The 20,960-nt window shown below is 41.1% G+C and overlaps 1 protein-coding gene across 6 annotated transcripts in view; it reads right to left on the bottom strand.

Moving 5' to 3' along the window:
* Window positions 1–20,960, bottom strand: part of ATF7IP (activating transcription factor 7 interacting protein) — a 106,527-nt gene that overhangs the window by 70,551 nt on the left and 15,016 nt on the right. Inside the window, exon 2 of one of the 6 annotated variants that reach the window (XM_075833551.1) lies at window positions 3,077–3,234. The exons of 3 other annotated variants lie outside the window; for them this stretch is intronic. The gene's annotated coding sequence lies outside the window, so the exon portion shown is untranslated. Of the gene's footprint in view, window positions 1–3,076; window positions 3,235–11,770; window positions 11,793–15,393; window positions 15,693–20,960 lie in introns of those variants that run through there. 2 more of the 6 variants (XM_075833550.1, XM_075833554.1) reach the window with 2 other exon arrangements.

Here is a 20,960-nt window from a genome sequence, read left to right as displayed (position 1 = left end):
AAAATTAGCGTGTTCAGCCAAGTTCTGTCTTGTGTAGTAGCACCTAAATTTCTTTCATCTGTAAAGCTTCATCGGAAAACAACTTAAAAGTAAATAAGCATCTTTGTTGCATATTGTACGTTCTGCTGACAGATCACGGAGTCACCTCAGAAGATAGTATTGCAGGGGTTACATGCACAGAGACCCTAACAGATCGCTAGAACAAAGTGGCTGTATTGCCCACTTCCATGCCATCAGACTCTCAGGTACTGTCAGGACATTATAAACCATAGCATCACAGCAAGTCTCCCACTCTGAAGAGCACAGTAGCACTTAAAGGGAATGTGTTGCCAGCAAAACATGTATTTTTTTTTTTAGTTAAACATTTAGTGTGTAGGTGATTAAACATTGTTCAAATTTTTTTAATTTTTTTCACGAGTCAGGAAATATTATAAATTAGATTCTAATTTATAATATTTCCCAGTGCTGGTCACTAGATGGAGCTATTCCCAAAATTGCAGCATTGCATGTGGTAAAGCAACCACATTGCTTTTTGCTGCAAAATTAGGAAAAAAGCACTCGCTCTAGTGAGCTCTGAGAATCCCCCCCTCCTTTATCCTGGCTAGTGCCGGGATAAACGAGGGGATTGAACGGTCTAACCTCCTACACTGTGTGTCGCCATTTTTTGAGCTAACACACAGTGTAGTAGGTTTACATACAGTAGTAAACACACACAAACACGAACATACATAGAAATCTCTTACCTGCTCCTGCCGCCGCGGCTCCCTCCGTCCCGTCTGCTCCGTCTGCTGCCGCTGGTCCAAGTGCACAAGTCCGGAAGCCGCGACCGGAAGTAGTAATCTTACTGTCCGGCCGCGACTTCCGGTCCACAGGAAAATGGCGCCGGACGGCGCGCATTTCAAATTGGACTGTGTGGGAGCGGCGCATGCGCCGTTCCCACACAGACGGCGTACACAGAAGTGGATGGGACGGGCCCCGTTCGCAGTCCCTATGGGACTGTGGCTGCCGTATTCCATGTCTGTATGTGTCGTTAATCGACACATACAGAAATGGAAAAAAAAATGGCAGACCCCATAGGGAAGAAAAAGTGAAAAAATAGAAAAAAGTAACACACAAATAAATAAAAACTTTTTAATAAAACACTAACATAAAACTGACATGAAAAAAAACATTTTGGTGACACTGTTCCTTTAATGGGGAGTATCTGCTGCAAAGCTCCCATTGTAATTAATAGGAGCTGTAAAGAGATCATACATTGCTGAAGGAATACAGGAAACAAACCCAATGGGAAAAACAAAAACTAACTGTAACGGAAAGGGGTCAAAGGGTGATTCCCACCACAAAATGTGAAGGAATATCGCTAGGATATGGCATCACCTTCTGATCAGTAGTGGTTCGACTGCCAGCACCTTTAATGTTCCGGAGACTTAAGGAGTAAGTGTGCTGCTTTAGTGCTCCGTCCCCTTTGAAATTTTAAGTGAAGGTGACAAGGATAAACCAGCCCTGAAGCACCTTTATCCCCAAGATCAGTAGGGGTCCTGACAGTCAGACCTTCATTGATGAGAAAGTGATGGCATATCCCAGTGATATGCCACCTACTGTGATGGGAACCACCAATATACCTAATTTACCAGAATCTGGAGAGATTGCAGGGATACACTGCAGTTTTCTACTAGGCCGCAGCAGAAGCTGGGCATGACAATGGATCAGTGAACACCCAAACCACTTGGAGTATCTTTAAAGGGTTATTCCCAAGTGAAGCCTTATTTTTTTTTCATGAATATGAAACGTACTGGTAATTATTATTTTAATTATGTAACTAGTTCCCTTTGTATTCATTTTCTAGCTGTCTATTTTATAAGCCTCTAAACGCAGCTACTGCCTGTCCTATTTTGTAACTGGATGCGTGAGACGCTTGATGTCAATCAAACCGCTCTGCTCTCTTAGTGCGCGTGCCAGATGCGGATAGCTACTGTAGCACTAGCAGCATCGGGAGTAAAGGTGGCTGAACGATCGTGTCAACCAGGCTAAGAGAGTACGTCTCTCTCCCTCTCTCTCTCAATACCCCTTTACTGCATTACATACCTTTACAAGGATTACTACCCCTCTGCAGGATATCAACAAAAAAACGGCAAGGACTGACGGGCATGGGAAGTTTTAAAGAGGCTCTGTCACCAGATTTTGCAACCCCTATCTGCTATTGCAGCAGATAGGCGCTGCAATGTAGATTACAGTAACGTTTTTATTTTTAAAAAACGAGCATTTTTGGCCAAGTTATGACCATTTTCGTATTTATGCAAATGAGGCTTGCAAAAGTACAACTGGGCGTGTTGAAAAGTAAAAGTACAACTGGGCGTGTATTATGTGCGTATATCGGGGCGTGTTTACTACTTTTACTAGCTGGGCTTTCTGATGAGAAGTATCATCCACTTCTCTTCAGAACGCCCAGCTTCTGGCAGTGCAGATCTGTGACGTCACTCACAGGTCCTGCATCGTGTCGGCACCAGAGGCTACAGTTGATTCTGCAGCAGCATCAGCATTTGCAGGTAAGTAGCTACATCGACTTACCTGCAAACGCCGATGCTGCTACAGAATCATCTGTAGCCTCTGGTGTTGATGTGTCCTCGCTCGTCTGACACGATGCAGGACCTGTGAGTGACGTCACAGTGCTGCACTGCCAGAAGCTGGGCGTTGTGAAGAGAAGTGGATGATACTTCTATACACAACGCCCAGCTAGTAAAAGTAGTAAACACGCCCCGATGTACGCACATAATACACGCCCAGTTGTACTTTTACTTTTCAACACGCCCAGTTGTACTTTTGCAAGCCTAATTTGCATAAATACGAAAATGGTCATAACTTGGCCAAAAATGCTCGTTTTTTAAAAATAAAAACGTTACTGTAATCTACATTGCAGCGCCTATCTGCTGCAATAGCAGATAGGGGTTGCAAAATCTGGTGACAGAGCCTCTTTAAAATGTATAAACACCTATTTTTTTATTAATGTTACTTTAGCCTATGATACAGAATTTCCAACTGTAATTTTTCAGTTTTTACCACTACAGGCGGAGCTTACTTGAGTGCACCTGCCAACTGATGTCTGTGTAAGCCACTGTTTACATCTGTGTGACAGGCTCCGTCCGGTTTAACGACAGCCACCTTCCATGGAAACCCAACAGTCGGGCGCCGTTAGTGTAAATGATGCAATGGCTTTGGCACTTCAGTTTTTCGTTCCTTTAAAAGGAACGGAAAGACTTAGGCTTCGTTCACATCTATGCTAAGGAGCGACAGCCAACATACAACTGACTCATACAAGTTACTCTATGGACAATATGCATCCTTACAGGGGTTGTCCAGTTTTTATTTATTTGTAGAATAGGAAATCATACAGTTTTCTAATATAGATTAGAAATTCTGCTCACATACCTTCCTTAGGTTTTGTCCACACGTAGCGGAATTGCTGCAGAAATGCTGCATAAGCTAGAAGAAATTCCACTGCGGAAAAACCGCACCATTTCCAGAGTTTTTTTGCTTCAGAAAATGGTGCGGTTTTTGCAACGTTTTTCAATGTTAGGAGATGGTGATATCTCCTCTGAAAAACCCAGCAATTCAGTCCACTTTCCGCTGCAGGAATGGACATGCTGCCGTACAAAAAATATGCACCACAGGTGAATCTCTGCTCGGAAATTTTACGCAGCGTGTGGATGAGATTTGTTAAATCCCACCCACTATGCCGCTACTGTATTCCATTGCATATTTTTCATCCGTAATTCCGGACGGAAAATACGCAGCAATTCCGTTACGTGGACAAGCCCTTATAGTACATGAGGCCCCTGTCACAGAGAAATGGTATAACCCACAGATCAGTCCTGTGTAACAGGCTAACGGAGTATGACTAGACACGGTGTCATGTGACCCTACGCACGCACGCACCATGTGAACCATAGAATTCAGTTAGCAACAGGGTTACATGACATACATGTATTGGGGCCACATAAAGGGCACATCCATGGGCTAAGTGGATAGGAGTAATAGTGAAGTAGTTGTTTATCATTATTTCACCGTGTGTGTATTTACGGTCTCTAGGGGATGTGGTCATGTTAATAAAGTTAAAAAACACACACGACAATATGTTGCTGTATGTAGAAAGACTATAATTTCTGATCCTTAATAATTATTTATCTGTTATATAGCTGGACAGTATTACCTGAATGCCCGGGGGTCACACGACTGATGCCATCTTTAGTACATTCAGTTATCCTATGGATGCATTTCTATGGACGACCCTGTGAGCTATACCATCTTTATTATTATTATTATTTATTTTATGAGACAGGCAGTTAACTACACTGGTATAAGAAAGGTATGTGAGCAAAATTTTAAATAAATGTATATTAGAAATCTGTATGATTTCCTATTTTTTAAATAAATGAATAAAAGTGGACCACTCCTTTAAGTTCATAACGCCACCTTATCGACGAAAACGAAAGCAGACCATAGAAACAAGAAAACTATCAGCGAACAGTTGTTCAGCTGGCATTTAACTCACCTGACCACCATAAACATGCAGTGCGGGCAGCAGAACTGAAAGTAATTTCTATGGTGTTAACATAGATTCCCTAAAATAGTACCCAAGGGGTCAGTTGACAAAAATATCAGATCTATGGCCTGGTTAACATGCTGCATTTTGATTTATTTTCTAGTTTGTTCTTCTATCAAGCCAAAATGAGAAGTATAAGGCCGTGTGCAGACACGGAAGATTTCATCCACTGTATAGCATTGCATAGTAATCCCACACAGATAGGAACTATTCACAAGTCACAGCGAACATGCTGCAGTTTAAGTCTGCTATAGGACTACAAATCCATGCAGATTTTCATCACTGCATGGTATTCACATGTTGCAGATTCTCAGTAGGGTTGCACGATGCACCAAAATATCGAAACCATGCACCATCAAACGGTTAAATATAGTTTATTCAATTATTTTGATACTAAACTGTGCGGACCACAGCTTAGTATTGTAATACATTAATCCAGTTAGAGCACGGCTGCGGCTGTGTAATACAGCCATTGCCCTGCTCTTGACAAGTGTGCGCGCGCGGTCAGCATGATGTGATGTGGCCGGCACTGAAGACCGAGAACATGGCGGGCGCATTGCAAAACTCCCCCACGTCCTTTCTTTAGTGCCTGCGCTTATTAGTGCAGCGCTGGTCGCATCACCTCATGCTGACCGCGCACGTACACTTGTCAGGAGCGGGGCAATGGCTGTATAACAGAGAAACTTCTAATCTCCACCGATATTCCCTTAAATGCTGCAATCGAAGCCGACTGCAGCATTCAAGGGGAAAATGAGAAGGGGATGCCCCTTGGATAGCGTCACAGGGACTCCCTGTGACGCGATCCAGGGATATACCATATATGGGCAGACAGCCTAGGGCCCTTTGAAGGACCCCAGGGCTGTCGGACCATATTTCCTGTTAGGGCATACTTAGATATGTCCTAACAACTGCCTGTGTACGATCAATTTACAGGCTAATGTACGTTCATATGGATATATGCCAGTACATTAAAGTTTAAAAATAAAAAAGTGAAGTAATGTTAAAGAAGAAAAATATACACATTAAAAGAAGTCAATACACAAAATATACACATATTCGGTATCGTCGCAACCGCAATAACCCGAACAAATCTATAGCGCCATGTATGATGTGTACGCTTTAAAAAAATATATAAAAACTGCTCTCTCACTTATTAACCCCTTTAGGCACAGCATGTTTTGGCCTTGTGGCACAACTGATTTTTCCAAATCTGACATGTTTTACTTTATGTGGTAATAACTTGGGAATGCTTTTACCTATCCAAGCGATTCTGAGATTGTTTTCTCGTGACATATTGTACTTTATGTTAGTGGAAAAATTTGGTCGATAAATTCAATATTTATTAGTGAAAAACACCAAAATTTTTAGAAAATTTGCAAAAATGTGCATTTTTCTAATTGTAAATGGATCTGCTTGTAAAAAACAGATAGTAATACCACACAAAATAGTCACTAGTGAACATTTCCCATATGTCTACTTTACGTTTGCATCGTTTTTTTGAAAGTCCTTTTATTTTTCTAGGACGTTACAAGGTTTAGAACTTTAGAAACAATTTCTCACATTTTCAAGAAAATTTCAAAAGGCTATTTTTACAGGAACCAGTTTGGTTCTGAAGTGGTTTTTAGGGCCTTCGAATCCCCCAATAAAATCACCCCATTTTAAAAACTGCACCACTCAAAGTATTCAAAACAACATTCAGAAAGTTTCTTAAGCCTTTAGGCGTTTTACAGAAAATGAAGCAATGTAGAGAGGAAATGTACAAATTAAATTTGTTGGCGGAAATTAATTTGTAATCCATTTTTTTCTGTAACACAGAAGGTTTTGCCAGAGAAACGTGATCAATAATTATTGCCCAGATTCTGCAGTTTTTAGAAATATCCCACATGTGGCCATAATGGACCGAAACACCGGCCTCAGAAGCAAAAAAGAGCATCTACAGGATTTTGGGGCCTGCTTTTTTTAGATTATATTTTAGGCGCCACGTCAGGTTTGAGGAGAACTTGTGGTGCCAAAAACAGTGGAAACTCCCCAAAAGTGACGCCATTTTGGAAACTACACCACTCAAGGAATTTATCTAGGGGTATAGTTCACATTTTGACCCCACAGGTGTTTTGCTATATTTATTGGAGTTAGTCTGTGAAAATGAAAATCTACTTTTTTTTCTGAAAAAACAAAGACATTTTTAATATTTATAAGGAATAAAGGAGAAAATGCACCCCAACATTTGTAAAGCATCTTCTCCCGATTACGGAAATACCCCATATGTGATAATAAACTGATGTTTGGACCCACAGCAGGACTCAGAAGGGAAGGAGTGCCATTTGGATTTTGGAGCGCAGATTTTGCTGGATTGGTTTTCAGCACCATGTCGCGTTTGCAGTGCACTAGAGGAACCAAAACAGTGGAAACCCCCCAAAAGTGACTCCATTTCTAGGGGTATAGGGGGCATTTTGACGCCACAGATTTTTTGCAGAATTTAGCAGAATTATGCCGTGAAATAAATAAATATATACATTTTTGTCCATTAAAATGTTGCATTTTTTCATTCTCACAAGGGAGAAAAAGCCGCCCAAAATTTTTAACGCTATTTCTCCCGAGTATGACAATACGCCATATGTGGTAATAATGGTTTCTTTTATTCGAAATTAACCTTTGCAGGGCTGATCCTTTTTTGCTTTTCCATTTTCGTTTTTCACTCCCCACCTTCCAAACGCCATAAACTTTTTTATTTTTCCATCAATAGAGTGGTGTGAAGGCTTATTTCTTGCGGGAGGAGATGTAGTTTCTATTGACACCATTTAAAGTACCATATAATGTACTGGGAAACCGAAAATAAAATTCTTTGCGGGGTGAAATTGAAAAAAATTGCGATTACTCCATGGTTTTTTTGGTTTCGTTTTTACCACTTTCACCGTGCGATAAAAAACGACAACTTAACTTTATCCTGCGGGTCAATACGATTACTGTGATAGCAAATTTATATAGTTTTTTTTTTTATATTTTACTACTTTTTACAAAGAAATAACGATTTGTTAAAAAAAAAATTGTTTTGTACCAACACATTGAAAGCCATAACTTTTTTTATTTTTGGTTGATTGAGCGGTTTGAGGTCTTAGGGTATGTTCACACGGCCTATTTACGGACGTAATTCGGGCGTTTTTGCCCCGAATTACGTCTGAAAATAGCGCCTCAATAGCGCTGACAAACATCTGCCCATTGAAAGCAATGGGCAGACGTTTGTCTGTTCACACGAGGCGTATATTTACGCGCCGCTGTCAAATGACGGCGCGTAAATAGACGCCCGCGTCAAAGAAGTGACCTGTCACTTCTTTGGCCGTAATTGGAGCCGCTATTCATTGACTCCAATGAATAGCAGCGCTAATTACGGCCGTAATTGACGCGGCGTTCAAGCGCCTGCACATGCCGGTACGGCTGAAATTACGGGGATGTTTTCAGGCTGAAACATCCCCGTAATTTCAGCCGTTACGGACCCCCGCCGTGTGAACATACCCTTATTTTGGTAAGGACGAGCTGTAGTTTTTATTGGTACCATTTTTTGGTACATACAACTTTTTGATCACTTATTACATTTTATTTAGAGCTAAGGTGACCAAAAAACAGTGATTTTGGAGTTTTAAATTCTCTTTCGGCATTCATTATGCGCTATGAGTTTTACTTTATACTGCGGGTCGGTACGATTACGGCGATACCATATGTATGTAGTTTTTTTAATGTTTTGCAGCATTTGTACAAATAAAATCACTTGTTTATAAAATAATTTATTTTCTATTATATTCTGAGAGCCATAACTTTTTTATTTTTCAGTCAAAAAAGCTGTGTAAGGGCTTGTTTTTTGCGGGATGGGTTGTAGATTTTATTAGTACTATTTTGGGGTAAATGCGACTTTTTGATCACTTTTTATTCTATATTTTACGAGGGGTGGTGACCAAAAAATAGTGATTCTGGCATATTTTTTGGGTTATTTTTTTTGATGTTCACTGAGCGGGAAAAATAACATTATAGTTTTATAGTTTGGGTCGTTACGAACGCGCTGATACCAAATATGTGTACTGTTTAACGGTTTCATTTTTTGCCTATAATAAAAAAATTATAGGAAAAAAAAAATAACTTTTAATATATACGCTTTTGTAAAACATTATTAACTTTCTTGTTTTACCTGCAGCACTGATCGCTGCTAGAATACATTACAGTACATAGAAGTGTAATGTATTCCAACTGTCAGTGTGATGTCACAGTCACCCTAACAGTAAGTCTACGAGGACCAGGTATAGGCTGGTCCCTGTGGGCTTCCATACATGGCAGACCCGGAGGCCGTTGTCTGGCCTCCGGATGCCATCATAAGCATCAGCAACCCCATGCATGGGGGCTGCAGGTGTGATACAAACCCCCTAAATGCAGCTATCGCAATCGATTCCCGCATTTAAGGGGGTTAATTGCCGAAATCAGAGGAAATGAGCCGCTGAACGGCAACAGTGGAGTCGCCGATAGTGTGCACCGGGAACCGCGCAGTAACTGTACGTCCTCGTGCACTAAGACACTGGCCACCAGGACGTACAGTTGTGTCGTGGTGTGCCTAGGAGTTAATGTGAGGCACGAGGTGTTATGTATTTAATACCTCCATGTGCCACAAATTCATAGTAATTAACCCCATCATGTACACATTAACCCAATGTTGTCAATTATGACTGAGAAACAGGATGGGGTAAATTACTATTAATGTGAGGCACATGGAGATACTAAATTCATCACACCACGTGCGTCTTATCTGAAAATGGAAGAACTTATTTTTTATTATTATTATTTTTGGCAAAGTATCGTTTAGCTATCGAGAATCGCAATACTACACAAATTATCTGTATCGAAGTCCAAATTCTGGTATTGTGATAACCCTAATTCTCAGTGCAGATTGTTCTCCAAAAATCTGTAACAAACTAAAGTACAACGTAAGGCCCCATGCACACGACCGTAAAAATGCCCGTAATTACGGGCCCATAGACTTCTATTGGCCACTGGTACCTTCCCGTTTGCATACGGGAAGGTGCCCGGGCCGTTGAAAAATATATAACATGTCCTATTTCAGAAGTCTATGGGGCTCCCATATGGGGCGACGCCAGGGTATTTCAATTTTTGAATAAAGAGAAGCAGAGAAAATGGCGTCTGAGCGATTGTGACATCCTTTCCAACCCCCCATTTTTTACGGGTCCGTAAATACAGGTTAAAAAACGGGTGACAAAGGACCAGTATTTACGGACAATATTTACGGGAGAGAAAAAATACGGTCGTGTGCATGGGGCCTAATGGATTGGTGTTGAGAAACAATGACACCTAAGAGGGGGTGGGGTAAATGAGTGCAGACTTTATGGCACGCTTTTAAATCTGCAGCATGATCGCTGTTCTGACCATCAAAAAGCAACGGAAACCTGGGAGGTAAAAAAAAAAAGAATATATAAAAAATAAAAGTTGTGAACAAAGACTAAATGACCTTCAACACTTTTAGTCTTTCTTTGATTTAAAGGAAGACTAAACCTCGAAATGAAGGAATAAAGTAAAAACAGTTTCAGGAACCTGCAGAAATCCCACAAACTAAGGCCTCATGCACACGACCGTAAAAACTCCCGTTATTACGGGTCGTAATTACGACCCGTAATAACGGGCTCATAGACTTCTATTGGCGACGGGTGCCTTCCCGTTTTCTCACGGGAAGGTGCCCGTGCCGTTGAAAAAGATAGAACATGGACTGCCGCGTCATCCAGGGATGTCGGGCTGGATGTGAAGAGAGGGACGCGTCACCAAGACAACGGCCGGGTAAGTATGAATTTCTTTAACTTTTATTACAGAAAAGGCTGTCCCTTCTCTCTATCCTGCATTGATAGAGAGAAGGGGCTGCCGATTAGTGCAGTGCTATTTTGCCGCCAAAAACGTGCCCGTAAATACGGGTGGAATACGGGTGACACCGGACCCATATTTACGGGCACGGGTTCGTAAATACTGGTGCAAAACGGGTGGAATACGTGTGACACCGGACCCGTATTTACGCCAGTATTTACGGGTGGGAAAAAATACGGTCGTGTGCATGAGGCCTGAAAGTGTGGGCAAGTTTATATTGTAACATTAGAAATCACGAAGAGAACAAAGGAGTTAATTTCGTGCTGATCTCTTCCATTTTCGGCTATTAAACTTCTGAGGAGCGGGGCTTAATGATCTTTGTGTCCTACTGCAGACAGGGCAGAGGCTCCTGCTGCAGCCAGACATAGTGATGGCTGATCTACTGAGATACATATAGAAGTCTTTACATAGTTCTTAATTTTAATTGGAATGGGAGACAAACTGGAATCAAAAAGGAAAGGATAAAATTTAGGGAGGAATTAATGGCATTTTGAGTGTGTGACTTTTCTAATGTTTATTTTCAGTTGCTATCCCTAGAATGAACATCTACATTACACAATCACAGCTTAATCTGAAATTTTAAATTCTAATATAGAACAAATATACGCATTACGATTCTGTAAAGATCTGACTTATGAATAAATTGTGTATATCCAGTAAATATTAACATGTTATTGCACCACTACATATGCACACTCTGCTTTAATGTACAATGTTATATTTTTTGAAAGAATTAAAAAAAAAAAATAAAAAAAAAAAAGGATCTGACTAATCAGAATTAAAATATTATGACAGTCCAGCAATTATTTTTTGCCTATATAGTGCAGTATGGGCTATTAAAGGATAATGCAGAGGCTCTTGTGTATACCTGTTATAGTTGTGTCACTTATGAGTTGTCTGCCATCTTGATTCCTTCTTCCCCTTGGATATTGTTTCCCTAATGCAGACTACCTTTCCCATGCTGCTTCTGGTTTTGCAGAGGCAAAGGGGTGGAGTCTCATTACACGGCACTTGATACACTTAGTCCTATTTAAGTGGCGCAAGTGATAGATCCTGACATAGAAGTTCTGTCATAACACTGCAGAGTCTCAGTGTAACCTATGCAACTCAGCCAGTCTCCTCTGTCTTCTGTTTGTGATAGATTTCTCCATGTCAGTTTTTACATGAGGCAGAGGAGAGCAGCATCTCCTAGAAATACACTGCACTCTCTGCACTCAGCACATACAGATTGTATAGACATTGAGAATCATTGTATGGACTTACCCATTATATCACTGCACTCCTGCTCCCTTAGATATGGGAGAAATGATCTCTTCATCAGAACTATAAGCATGGCGGACATAGAGAGGATCAAGGAAACCAGAGCTGGGTGGGGAGGGGTCTCAGAGATTTGATTGGGGAGGATGTAATCCTGTAGATCACTGGAAGTCAGCCACACAGGAGAGATGACCTTCTGTCTACACATGAGAGCATGGTCTATGTTGGTAGTCTGACTGAGATCACGTGACAGCTGCCCATAATGAAAGAGTTCAAAATGTATATATGAAACGGAGCTGGGAATAAATAAATGAGACTGCTAGAATATTGCTGGCGAGTTAGCGTTCTATGTGAAGAAAAAAAAATTGAAAGAGTGCTTCTTTAAGATTGCGTACAATTATATAAATGTTTTACACATACACACACACACACGCACACACACACACACACACACACACACACGATGGCTCAGTCGTTAGCACGGTTGCGTTGCTCCCTATCTACAACACGTCATCATGCAGAGTCATGAACAGAGATCCAACTGGGGAAAAACCTTTGCAGTATCAAGCAGACAGATCCTTTTAACAGCTGCTCTAAGGAAAACAAGCCTCTAAACTCCTCTTTAGGGCTCCATACGAAAGCACCCTTTTTATGTAAAATTGACCGCCCCATGTGGACACATCCATAGCATTTAAAGAGGCTCTGTCACCAGATTATAAGTGGCCTATCTCCTACATAATGTGATCGGCGCTGTAATGTAGATAACAGCAGTGGTTTTTATTTTGAAAAACGATAATTTTTTAGCAAGTTATGAGCTAGTTTAGATTTATGCTAATGAGTTTCTCAATGTATAACTGGGCGTGTTTTTACCTTTTACCAACTGGGTGTTGTACAGAGAAGTGTATGAGGCTGACCAATCAGTGACTAATCAGCCTGATACACTTCTCACTGTTTCAGCCCAGCTTCTTTCACTGCACAATCACACTGTGCTGTGGAACATGCTGGGCTGGAACAATGAGAAGTGTAGGACACTGATTAGTCACTGATTGGTCAGCGTCATACACTTCTCTTCACAACGCCCAGTTGGTAAAAGGTAAAAACACGCCCAGTTGTCCATTGAGAAACTCATTAGCATAAATCTAAACTAGCTCATAACTTGCTCAAAAATGATCGTTTTTCAAAATAAAAACCACTGCTGTTATCTACATTACAGTGCCGATCAGATTATGTAGGAGATCGGGCACTTATAATCTGGTGACAGAGCCTCTTTAAGTATGCAAGTTCTCGTGAATAGGACTACATGTTCCTGCTCGGTCAACTCAGCATAACACAATTTATATAGAGGATAGGCTTTCTGGCAGGCTTCCCGAATGCGAGCTCAAAGGGGCCACTTGGGTACCTGCTGGCTTGTACTTTTCTTTAGGGTGTCTAATAAATGCCCTAAGTTAAAGAGGAACGTCCTGGTGACAAACTCCTTTTAAACAGACAGAATGGAACTATGTGGAAACCATGACAGCACGTTACCTTTATATTCACCCCAAGGAAGCTTATAGTTATTGGACATAAATGGGCAGGTAGCTCAGCAACACTGAGCGTGGCCAAAAGTTGCCCATGCACATTAGATTAATGTTGGTAGAATTTGCCAACATTCTGGGCGACTTGCCGGTGCCATACAGCAAATGTCTGGGAAAACAAGGATCGAGTATTGTTTAAAGGTTAACTAAAAAAAAAAGTTCAAAAAACTTTTAACATGCCTGAAGTTTTGATCAGTGTAGATGCCCACCGATTGCTAAAACAAAGTGGCAGAAGCACTCGGGTGAGCGCTGTCCTGCTTTGTTTATGATCATCTTTCCTCAAAAAGCCGAGCAAGCGGTGTACATGCTCAGACTTTCGATTGAGTCAGTGCGCCACTTGCTCGGCTTTCCGAGAAAAGCCGATCAGAAAGGAAGCTACACAGCGCTCACCCCCACCGATGAAAACTTCTGACATGTCAAAGTTTTTTTGAAAGTTTAGTTACCCTTTAAACACTCAGAAGATAAGCCCCTTTAGGAACGGTCTTCCTTTCCCATTGTAAAGGTGCACTCATAAATGGCAGATTTGTTGCGGAAATTTCAGTTACTGTCAATTTCATCTGCGTTATGCTGGCAGAAATCCATGCCGCATAAACACCCCCATTCAGATGTATGAAAGATTTTTTTTTTCCGCAAAAATGTCTGAACAAATCTGCCACGTGTGAATATACCCTAACAAGCATGATTTGGAGGAAATAGTCATGCACATAGCCACCAACCTACTCATTGTTTTTGCTGACAGCCATCACCCTTATCTGCCTAATTATCATACTCAGTTTATGTAACAAGCCCAAAGAGATCAGATGGACAAAAATCTAATGTCTATAGTCATTTTAGGGATCACTTAAGCCTTCCAAATTTTTCTCCCAAATCTTGGCAGAAGTGCATGAACAGTAAATACCATCTCTTTTGAACTTTTTTATTTATTTGCTTACTAAGGGGTAAGATCATCTGAAGTGTATACGTTAATCGCTATGCACTGCCCGATTCTTAAATAGGTTAATCGAATTGCGCAAGACACAGAACTTTTCTGAATGCACTTCTTGGCCAATGACATGCTGAATGTAAAAGAAACACTGGGCAAATACAGTCCCCATAAAGTGTTTTTGGGGAGTGAATTATTGCTCAGTGGGAAGCATTAACGAATACTGTCCATCACAGGTGTTGGTGTCACAAAAAGTGGCTGAGATTAATAAATATGGAATTCACCAGGAAGACTAGTCTTTAATGCAATTGTAATTAGACCGGAGTAGATTATGTTCCAATACTGACTGTCAAACTCCGCAAATTAAATTTTTTTGAAAAAATTTCCCAAAAAAAATAATATACCTTAGTTAACTGCTTTACAAAAAGCAGGGAAAAAAATATAGGACTAATACAAAAAGATGAATGCTAATTAGTGATATAAAAATTTGTTTCTATTTTAAATTAACTGTTATTGATGATTATCCAGATTTAATCACCAACTGATGTCTATTTCAACAAGAAAAATAAAATAGAAAGGAAACAATGCAGTATATAAACACTAGAGTGTGCTCCAACAGCAACTGACACCAAGTAAAGAAATATCAGTAAACAAACGGAAAGTTATTATAGTGACTGCTGCAAATATCACCGACACTACTTCATTCACTACTTTAGAAAATGATGAACCAAAAAACATGTTATTTGGGTAGTAGCAAGGTAACAATAACAATTTGTATAATAAGAGTCCACATGTCGAATTACGAATAGATCTAAAAATACTAAATATATATATATATATACACACAATAAATAAAATCTATAACCACCTGATGCCAAATTTAATTTAGCAGTTTTGCAAATTCATAAATATATACAGAGTGGCATTAAGTCCCCTGTGGGTGGCGCTTTGGCAGAATTACTGCTCATTCAAAAGGTTTGCCACTCCCCCAAATATATTAATCACTTGGGAGTCTCTGTCTTGACACCAACTTGCAGCTTTAAGAGAAAGTGTAATTGGTTTAAGCAGTACCATAATACAATTGTTTGCTAACAGAAATGCATAATAAAAGTGCAAAATATAAACTGTCTTACCTGGCAAAATAATGCCCGCGTAGCAATCTTCCCCCCTTTGGACACACCGCCTGTAGCAACCCAACATGTATTTGCTACCACACACACACACCATACGATAAAAAAAAAAATCAATAAAATATATACCAAGGAACAAATACAATCATGTTATGTTTAACAATAATAAAAAGAAAATGTTCCACATTGGCATGTAAACTCTCCCTACAAAAAATGCAAAACCAATGGCAAAAGAAAAAAAAAGGCAATGTAAAAGCTGTAGAAGAGTGAGACTGATCGTGTAGTTACTATGGTCTGGACTCTTTGTACTGCTTTTCTGTGCCTGCCAACTAAGAGTACTGCAGCAAATGTGTGCAGCGAGGCCCCTCCCACACCACACGCAGCAGCACCAGCAGACTAAACTAATCTCTCACAGAAAAAAGACAAACAGGACATGATCAAGGCAGGAGTAAGCACTGTTCCCCATATAGTGGCCAATAAAAACAGGACCTGTGGAAATGTACAAAGGAGGGGGAGGGGTAGCCTAGAATTCAAAGGTAAATCAAAGACCCATTAGACAAGTTCCATGGATAACTGAAATCCTGAACTTTTTATAAAAATCCTAATATTATGACACTTTAAAATCAACATTGCAGAAAAGCAGCTTCAGGAAGAACACTGCAGCACAAAGAAAGAAAAGTCATGCTTTCATATTAGGATGTCCTTTTGCATGACTATAGGGAAGGCCTCCGAACATATAAGGAAAAAAACAAAACAATAGTCACTAAAAGGAAATCACCCGCTATTAAAAAAGACAAGGACAAGATGCAGAAAAAAAAAATCTAAGGGAGAATTCATTAATATTTTCCATCTAAAATTTACTAAAAAACAAAAACACAAAATTATATAATATTATAAATAGAATGTCTTTTCTACCGAGTTGTTAAACATTCAATTCAGGCATTTCATAGCGATATCAGTGTCTGGCAAATTTGGCTGACATCCAATTTAACTGCCATCACAGCTTGCGCAAGGAATTTTACCCAACTTTCCTAGAGTCCTGAATGGCAAATATGAATAGTTGAGTTGTATGTTGGGGATGTGTCAGCGTAAAACTTGCATTTTGGCAGTTCTGCCATGCAGGATTTGTGGAAAGATTGGACACTGAAAAATATATATTTTTTTTCAATTTGGTAGAAGACTAAAATTTTATTTAGGCGGTTTTAGCGTTTGGGCCAGCTCTCCTTACATTTATTTTTTTAGTAAATACTTGCATTCCCCATAATTATTCCTCCTGAAAATGTATGAGTAGATTGACAACTGAGTGTTAAGGGGGTTTTACACTGGGCGATTACCGGGCAGACAAGCGTTCATAGAACGCTCGTTGCTGATAATTGCCCTATGTACACAAGGCAGCGATCAGCAGATGAACGAGCAAACGCTCAATCATCTGCTGATCGTATAGTTTAAAAAAATAATAATTATTGTTGTCGGCAGAACATCTCCCTGTGTGAACAGGGAGATGCGCTGCCAACATGATGTATGGGAACGAGCGATCGGAGTAACGAACACTCATCCCTATCCAGAGCTCCGTGTGACAGGAGCAAAGGAGCGCCGATCAACGATGTCTCATTGATCGGCGCTCGCTGCACCGGCCGGTGTAATAGGGCCTTTACTATTCCCCTTGTCAATGGGTGTGTTTCTACACACTGACACTGTGCTGGCCATGTAAGACTGTAGGGACACATCCTGCGTTATTCCCAGAAGGAATAACAGGAACATCACAAGTACCTTCTATGGATTGACAGCCCAGGGTCCACCAAAAGACCCCCGGACTTGTCTGACCATATTTCCTGTTAGGGAATGCTTAGGTATGCCCTAAAAATTGCCTGTGTACGATTAGTACACAGGCTAATATGCTGGCATATATCTACATGCCAATTAATCATTAAGTCACATATACCATAATATATATATATATATATATATATATATATATATATATATTATATATATATGCCAGTACACTAAAGTTAAAAATTTAAAATCTGAATTTTAAATCCCCCTACGGCATAAATATTACATTATTTTAAAAAAGGCAGCCTACTCCAAATCCTGACCCGTGCAGGCTGGAGACGGTGCTAGGCGGTCTAATGACAGCCGGGCTCCTGCTCCAACAGTAGCGATTGAAGTTTACTTAGATTGTGGCAGTTTAACCCCTTAAATGCTGCGGTCAATAGCGACCGCAGCATTTAAGTCGTTTACAGAGGGAGAGAGACCCCTGTCACCCATCGGCAGCCTGCAAATGCGATCACGGGCCTTTGATTGAGTGCCATGGCAGCCGGGGACCTAACAAAGGCCCCCAGACGTGCCCTGGCTATATACGCCTCTTAGGCCATGCCAGAGGCATGGCCTAAATAGATTGTCAGATTAAGGGTATGTTCACACGGGCTATTTTCAGCCGTTTTTCAGGGCCGTAAAATCGGAAGCAGAACGCCTCCAAACATCTGCCCATTGATTGGAATAGGAAAAACGGGGTTCTGTTCCGACGGGCCGTTTTTTTACACGGTAGTTTTAAAAAACGGGCGCGTAAAAAAAGTGCATGTCACTTCTCGAGACGTTTTTGGTGCAGTTTTTCCATTGACTCTATAGAGAAACAGCTCCAGAAACGGGCGTAAAAAAAAAATGCCAGGAAAAACGTGACTTTGAAAACAGCTCTGTATTTTCAGACGTTTTTTATTTTGTGTGTGCACATACCCTTACACAGACAGGCAGTAATGCTCTGGTATATATACTAAGGGTATGTGCACACGAGAACTGTCTTTTACGTCTGAAAAGACACTGTCAAATTGAATGGGCAGATGTTTGCCGACATATTGGAGTCGTATTTTCAGACGTAAAACGAGGCATAATACGCCTCGTTTACGTCTGCAAATAGGTCGTGTGAACCCAGCCTAAGTATACCAAAGCATTATATCTGCGATCAAAAGATCGCAAAGTGAAGTACCTAGTGGGACTGAAAAAAATAAGTAATAAATGTTAAATAAAAATTATTAATAAAGACTAGTTAAAAAAACAAAATGTTTCCATTAAAAAGTAGTTTTATTTAGTAAAAGTGTAAAAAAAAAAAAAAAAGTACACAATTATGGTATTGCCACTATCATAATGATCCAAACAATAAAGTTAACATGTAATTTAAACTGCAAGGTGAACACCGTAAAAAAAAAAAAAAACACGTGCAAAAAATGATGGTGGAATTGCTATTTATTCCATTGCCTCCCAAAAAAGTAAAAAAAGGAAATTATTAAGTAACGTATACCCCAAAAAGTACCTAAAAAGGCCCCCAAGGTCTGCCATCTGAGCTTCAAAGGAGACTGTCAGTATAGCAATATACTGCAACACATTCGTATCGCCGTAATCGTACTAACACTAAGGCCGGAATCACACGAGCGTGTGCGTTTTGCGCACGCAAAAAACGCAGCGGTTTGCGTGCGCAAAAGGCACTTAACAGCTCCGTGTGTCAGCCCCGTATGATGTGATTTTCGCGCAGCCACCATCATTATGACACTCCGTTTGGATGTTTGTAAACAGAAAAGCACGTGGTGCTTTTCTGTTTTCATTCATCCTTTTCCCAGCTGATGCCCGAATCACACGCGTCCCATGGAAGTGCTTCCGTGTGGTGCGCGTGATTTTCACACACCCATTGACTTCAATGGGTGCGTGATGCGCGAAATACGCACAAAGAACGGACATGTCGTGACTTTTTCGCAGCGGACTCACGCTGCGTAAAAATCACGCAACTGTCTGCACTGCCCCATAGACTAATTTAGGTCCGTGCGACGCGCGTGAAAATCATGCCGTTCGTCTGAATAAGCCCTAAGAATAAGGTGAACATGTCGTTTTAACCACCAGATTAACGTCGTAAAGACGAAATCCCCCAAAATAATGGCGTAACTGCTGTTCTTTGCCCATTTCACCCCACAAATATTTTTTTTTCAGCTTCCCAGTACATTATCCGGTACAATACATGGTGCCATGAAAAACTACAACTTGTCCCGCAAAAAACATGCCCTCATACGGCTATGTTTTTGCAAAAAAATGTCTTAAAAAGTTATGGCTTTTGGGAGGCGGGGAGGGAAAAAAAAAATGAAGAAACGGAGATTGGCCGTGTTAATAGTAATTTATACCATCCAGTACCTCACATTAACCCAATGTTGCCCATTATGACTGCGGTACATGATGGGGTTAATTACTATTAATGTGAGGGACTCGGAGGATCAAACTTTCTAACACCATGTGCATCACATCAGAAAACTGAAGGACTTTAGATTTGTAGTTTTTTTTCCCATTGTTGGCAAAGTATCGTTTTGGTATTGAGAATCACAATGCTACACAAAGTATCGGTATCGAAGTCTAAGGCGGGATTCACACGACCGGGTCGTTCCCGAGCCCGAGTGTCGGCCGGTAAAATCGGCCATTTTGCCTGGCCGGTTTGCATTAAGTTTTGCATCCGTGCCGGACCGGGTAGATCCGGACAGTGACATCAGCGGCAACTCCTGAAGGGGAATCCCCATGTGTTTGGGGATTCCGCTTTATGAGTTTCCCCTGATGTCACTGCCCAGATATGGACAGAGACATCAAGCGCTCTGTCCAGGAGCGGAATCCCCGAACACACGGGGATTCCGCTCCTTCAAGGAGCTAAAGTGCGGCTAGCACATAGCAAACCAGAGAGATACCTCCCCGCTCTGCTATAGTGGCGTCGCTACAGTAGTAGCAGCTGCAGCTGTTAGCGGCGCCATCGAAGGTGTCGCCGGGCCAGGGTGCTTTTAAAACAAGCAGGGAAAGGGAGCCAGCGCTGCGCTCCCTTCCACCTGCTGTACACCCCGGCCCTGCCACACAGTGTACAGCGATGCCATTCGTCAGAATGGCATCAACTCCTCCTCCTCACATGCACTCTGCGCTGTGAGGAGGAGGAGATAGAGCGCAAGCGCCGGAAAACCCGGCCATCACTCGGGACACATCCCGGTGATGTCCGTGTATTACCCGGCCCCATAGACTTCTATGGGAGCCGGGCGGCCGGGTACCCGGGCAAAGATAGAGCATGTCCTATTTTTTGACATCTCATGCGGAATGCAAGTGTCTACTAAAACATTCAAGTAAAGAGAGCGGACAGTTCCTCTTTGGTGTCCTGTCAGTTTGCGTTTACCTTCCCGCAACAGTAATGTGACTACTGCAACCAGTGATTGACTGCAGCAGTAATGAGCCAACTCATCCTCACATCAAGAATTTAAACACAGATCAGTACTAAACCAGCGGCAGGGGGTTTAAAAGGTGATCATGGGCTCTCTTCTTGTATTATCACAGTTTTTAAAGTGAGAAACCCACTTTAAATACCCCAGCAAATTCAGCAATATGTGGCAGTTTACAAGCATTAAACTATTGGATACTGGCCCGGCTGCAAAACATGCCCAACTCACCGTATCAAAAAGAGAACTATGGACTAAGATCATTGCCGGAAGAACACAAGCTGGTGACGTCATTCTCTGGGCCCACTCATCCATGTGAAAGGCACTCAACCGATTTGGGTATGA

Source organism: Rhinoderma darwinii, chromosome 7, assembly GCF_050947455.1.
Source record: "Rhinoderma darwinii isolate aRhiDar2 chromosome 7, aRhiDar2.hap1, whole genome shotgun sequence".
In the NCBI taxonomy this organism is placed as follows: Eukaryota; Metazoa; Chordata; class Amphibia; order Anura; family Rhinodermatidae; genus Rhinoderma; species Rhinoderma darwinii.
Note: the sequence above shows the minus strand (reverse complement) of the source record. Positions and strands in the feature narration are given on the sequence as shown.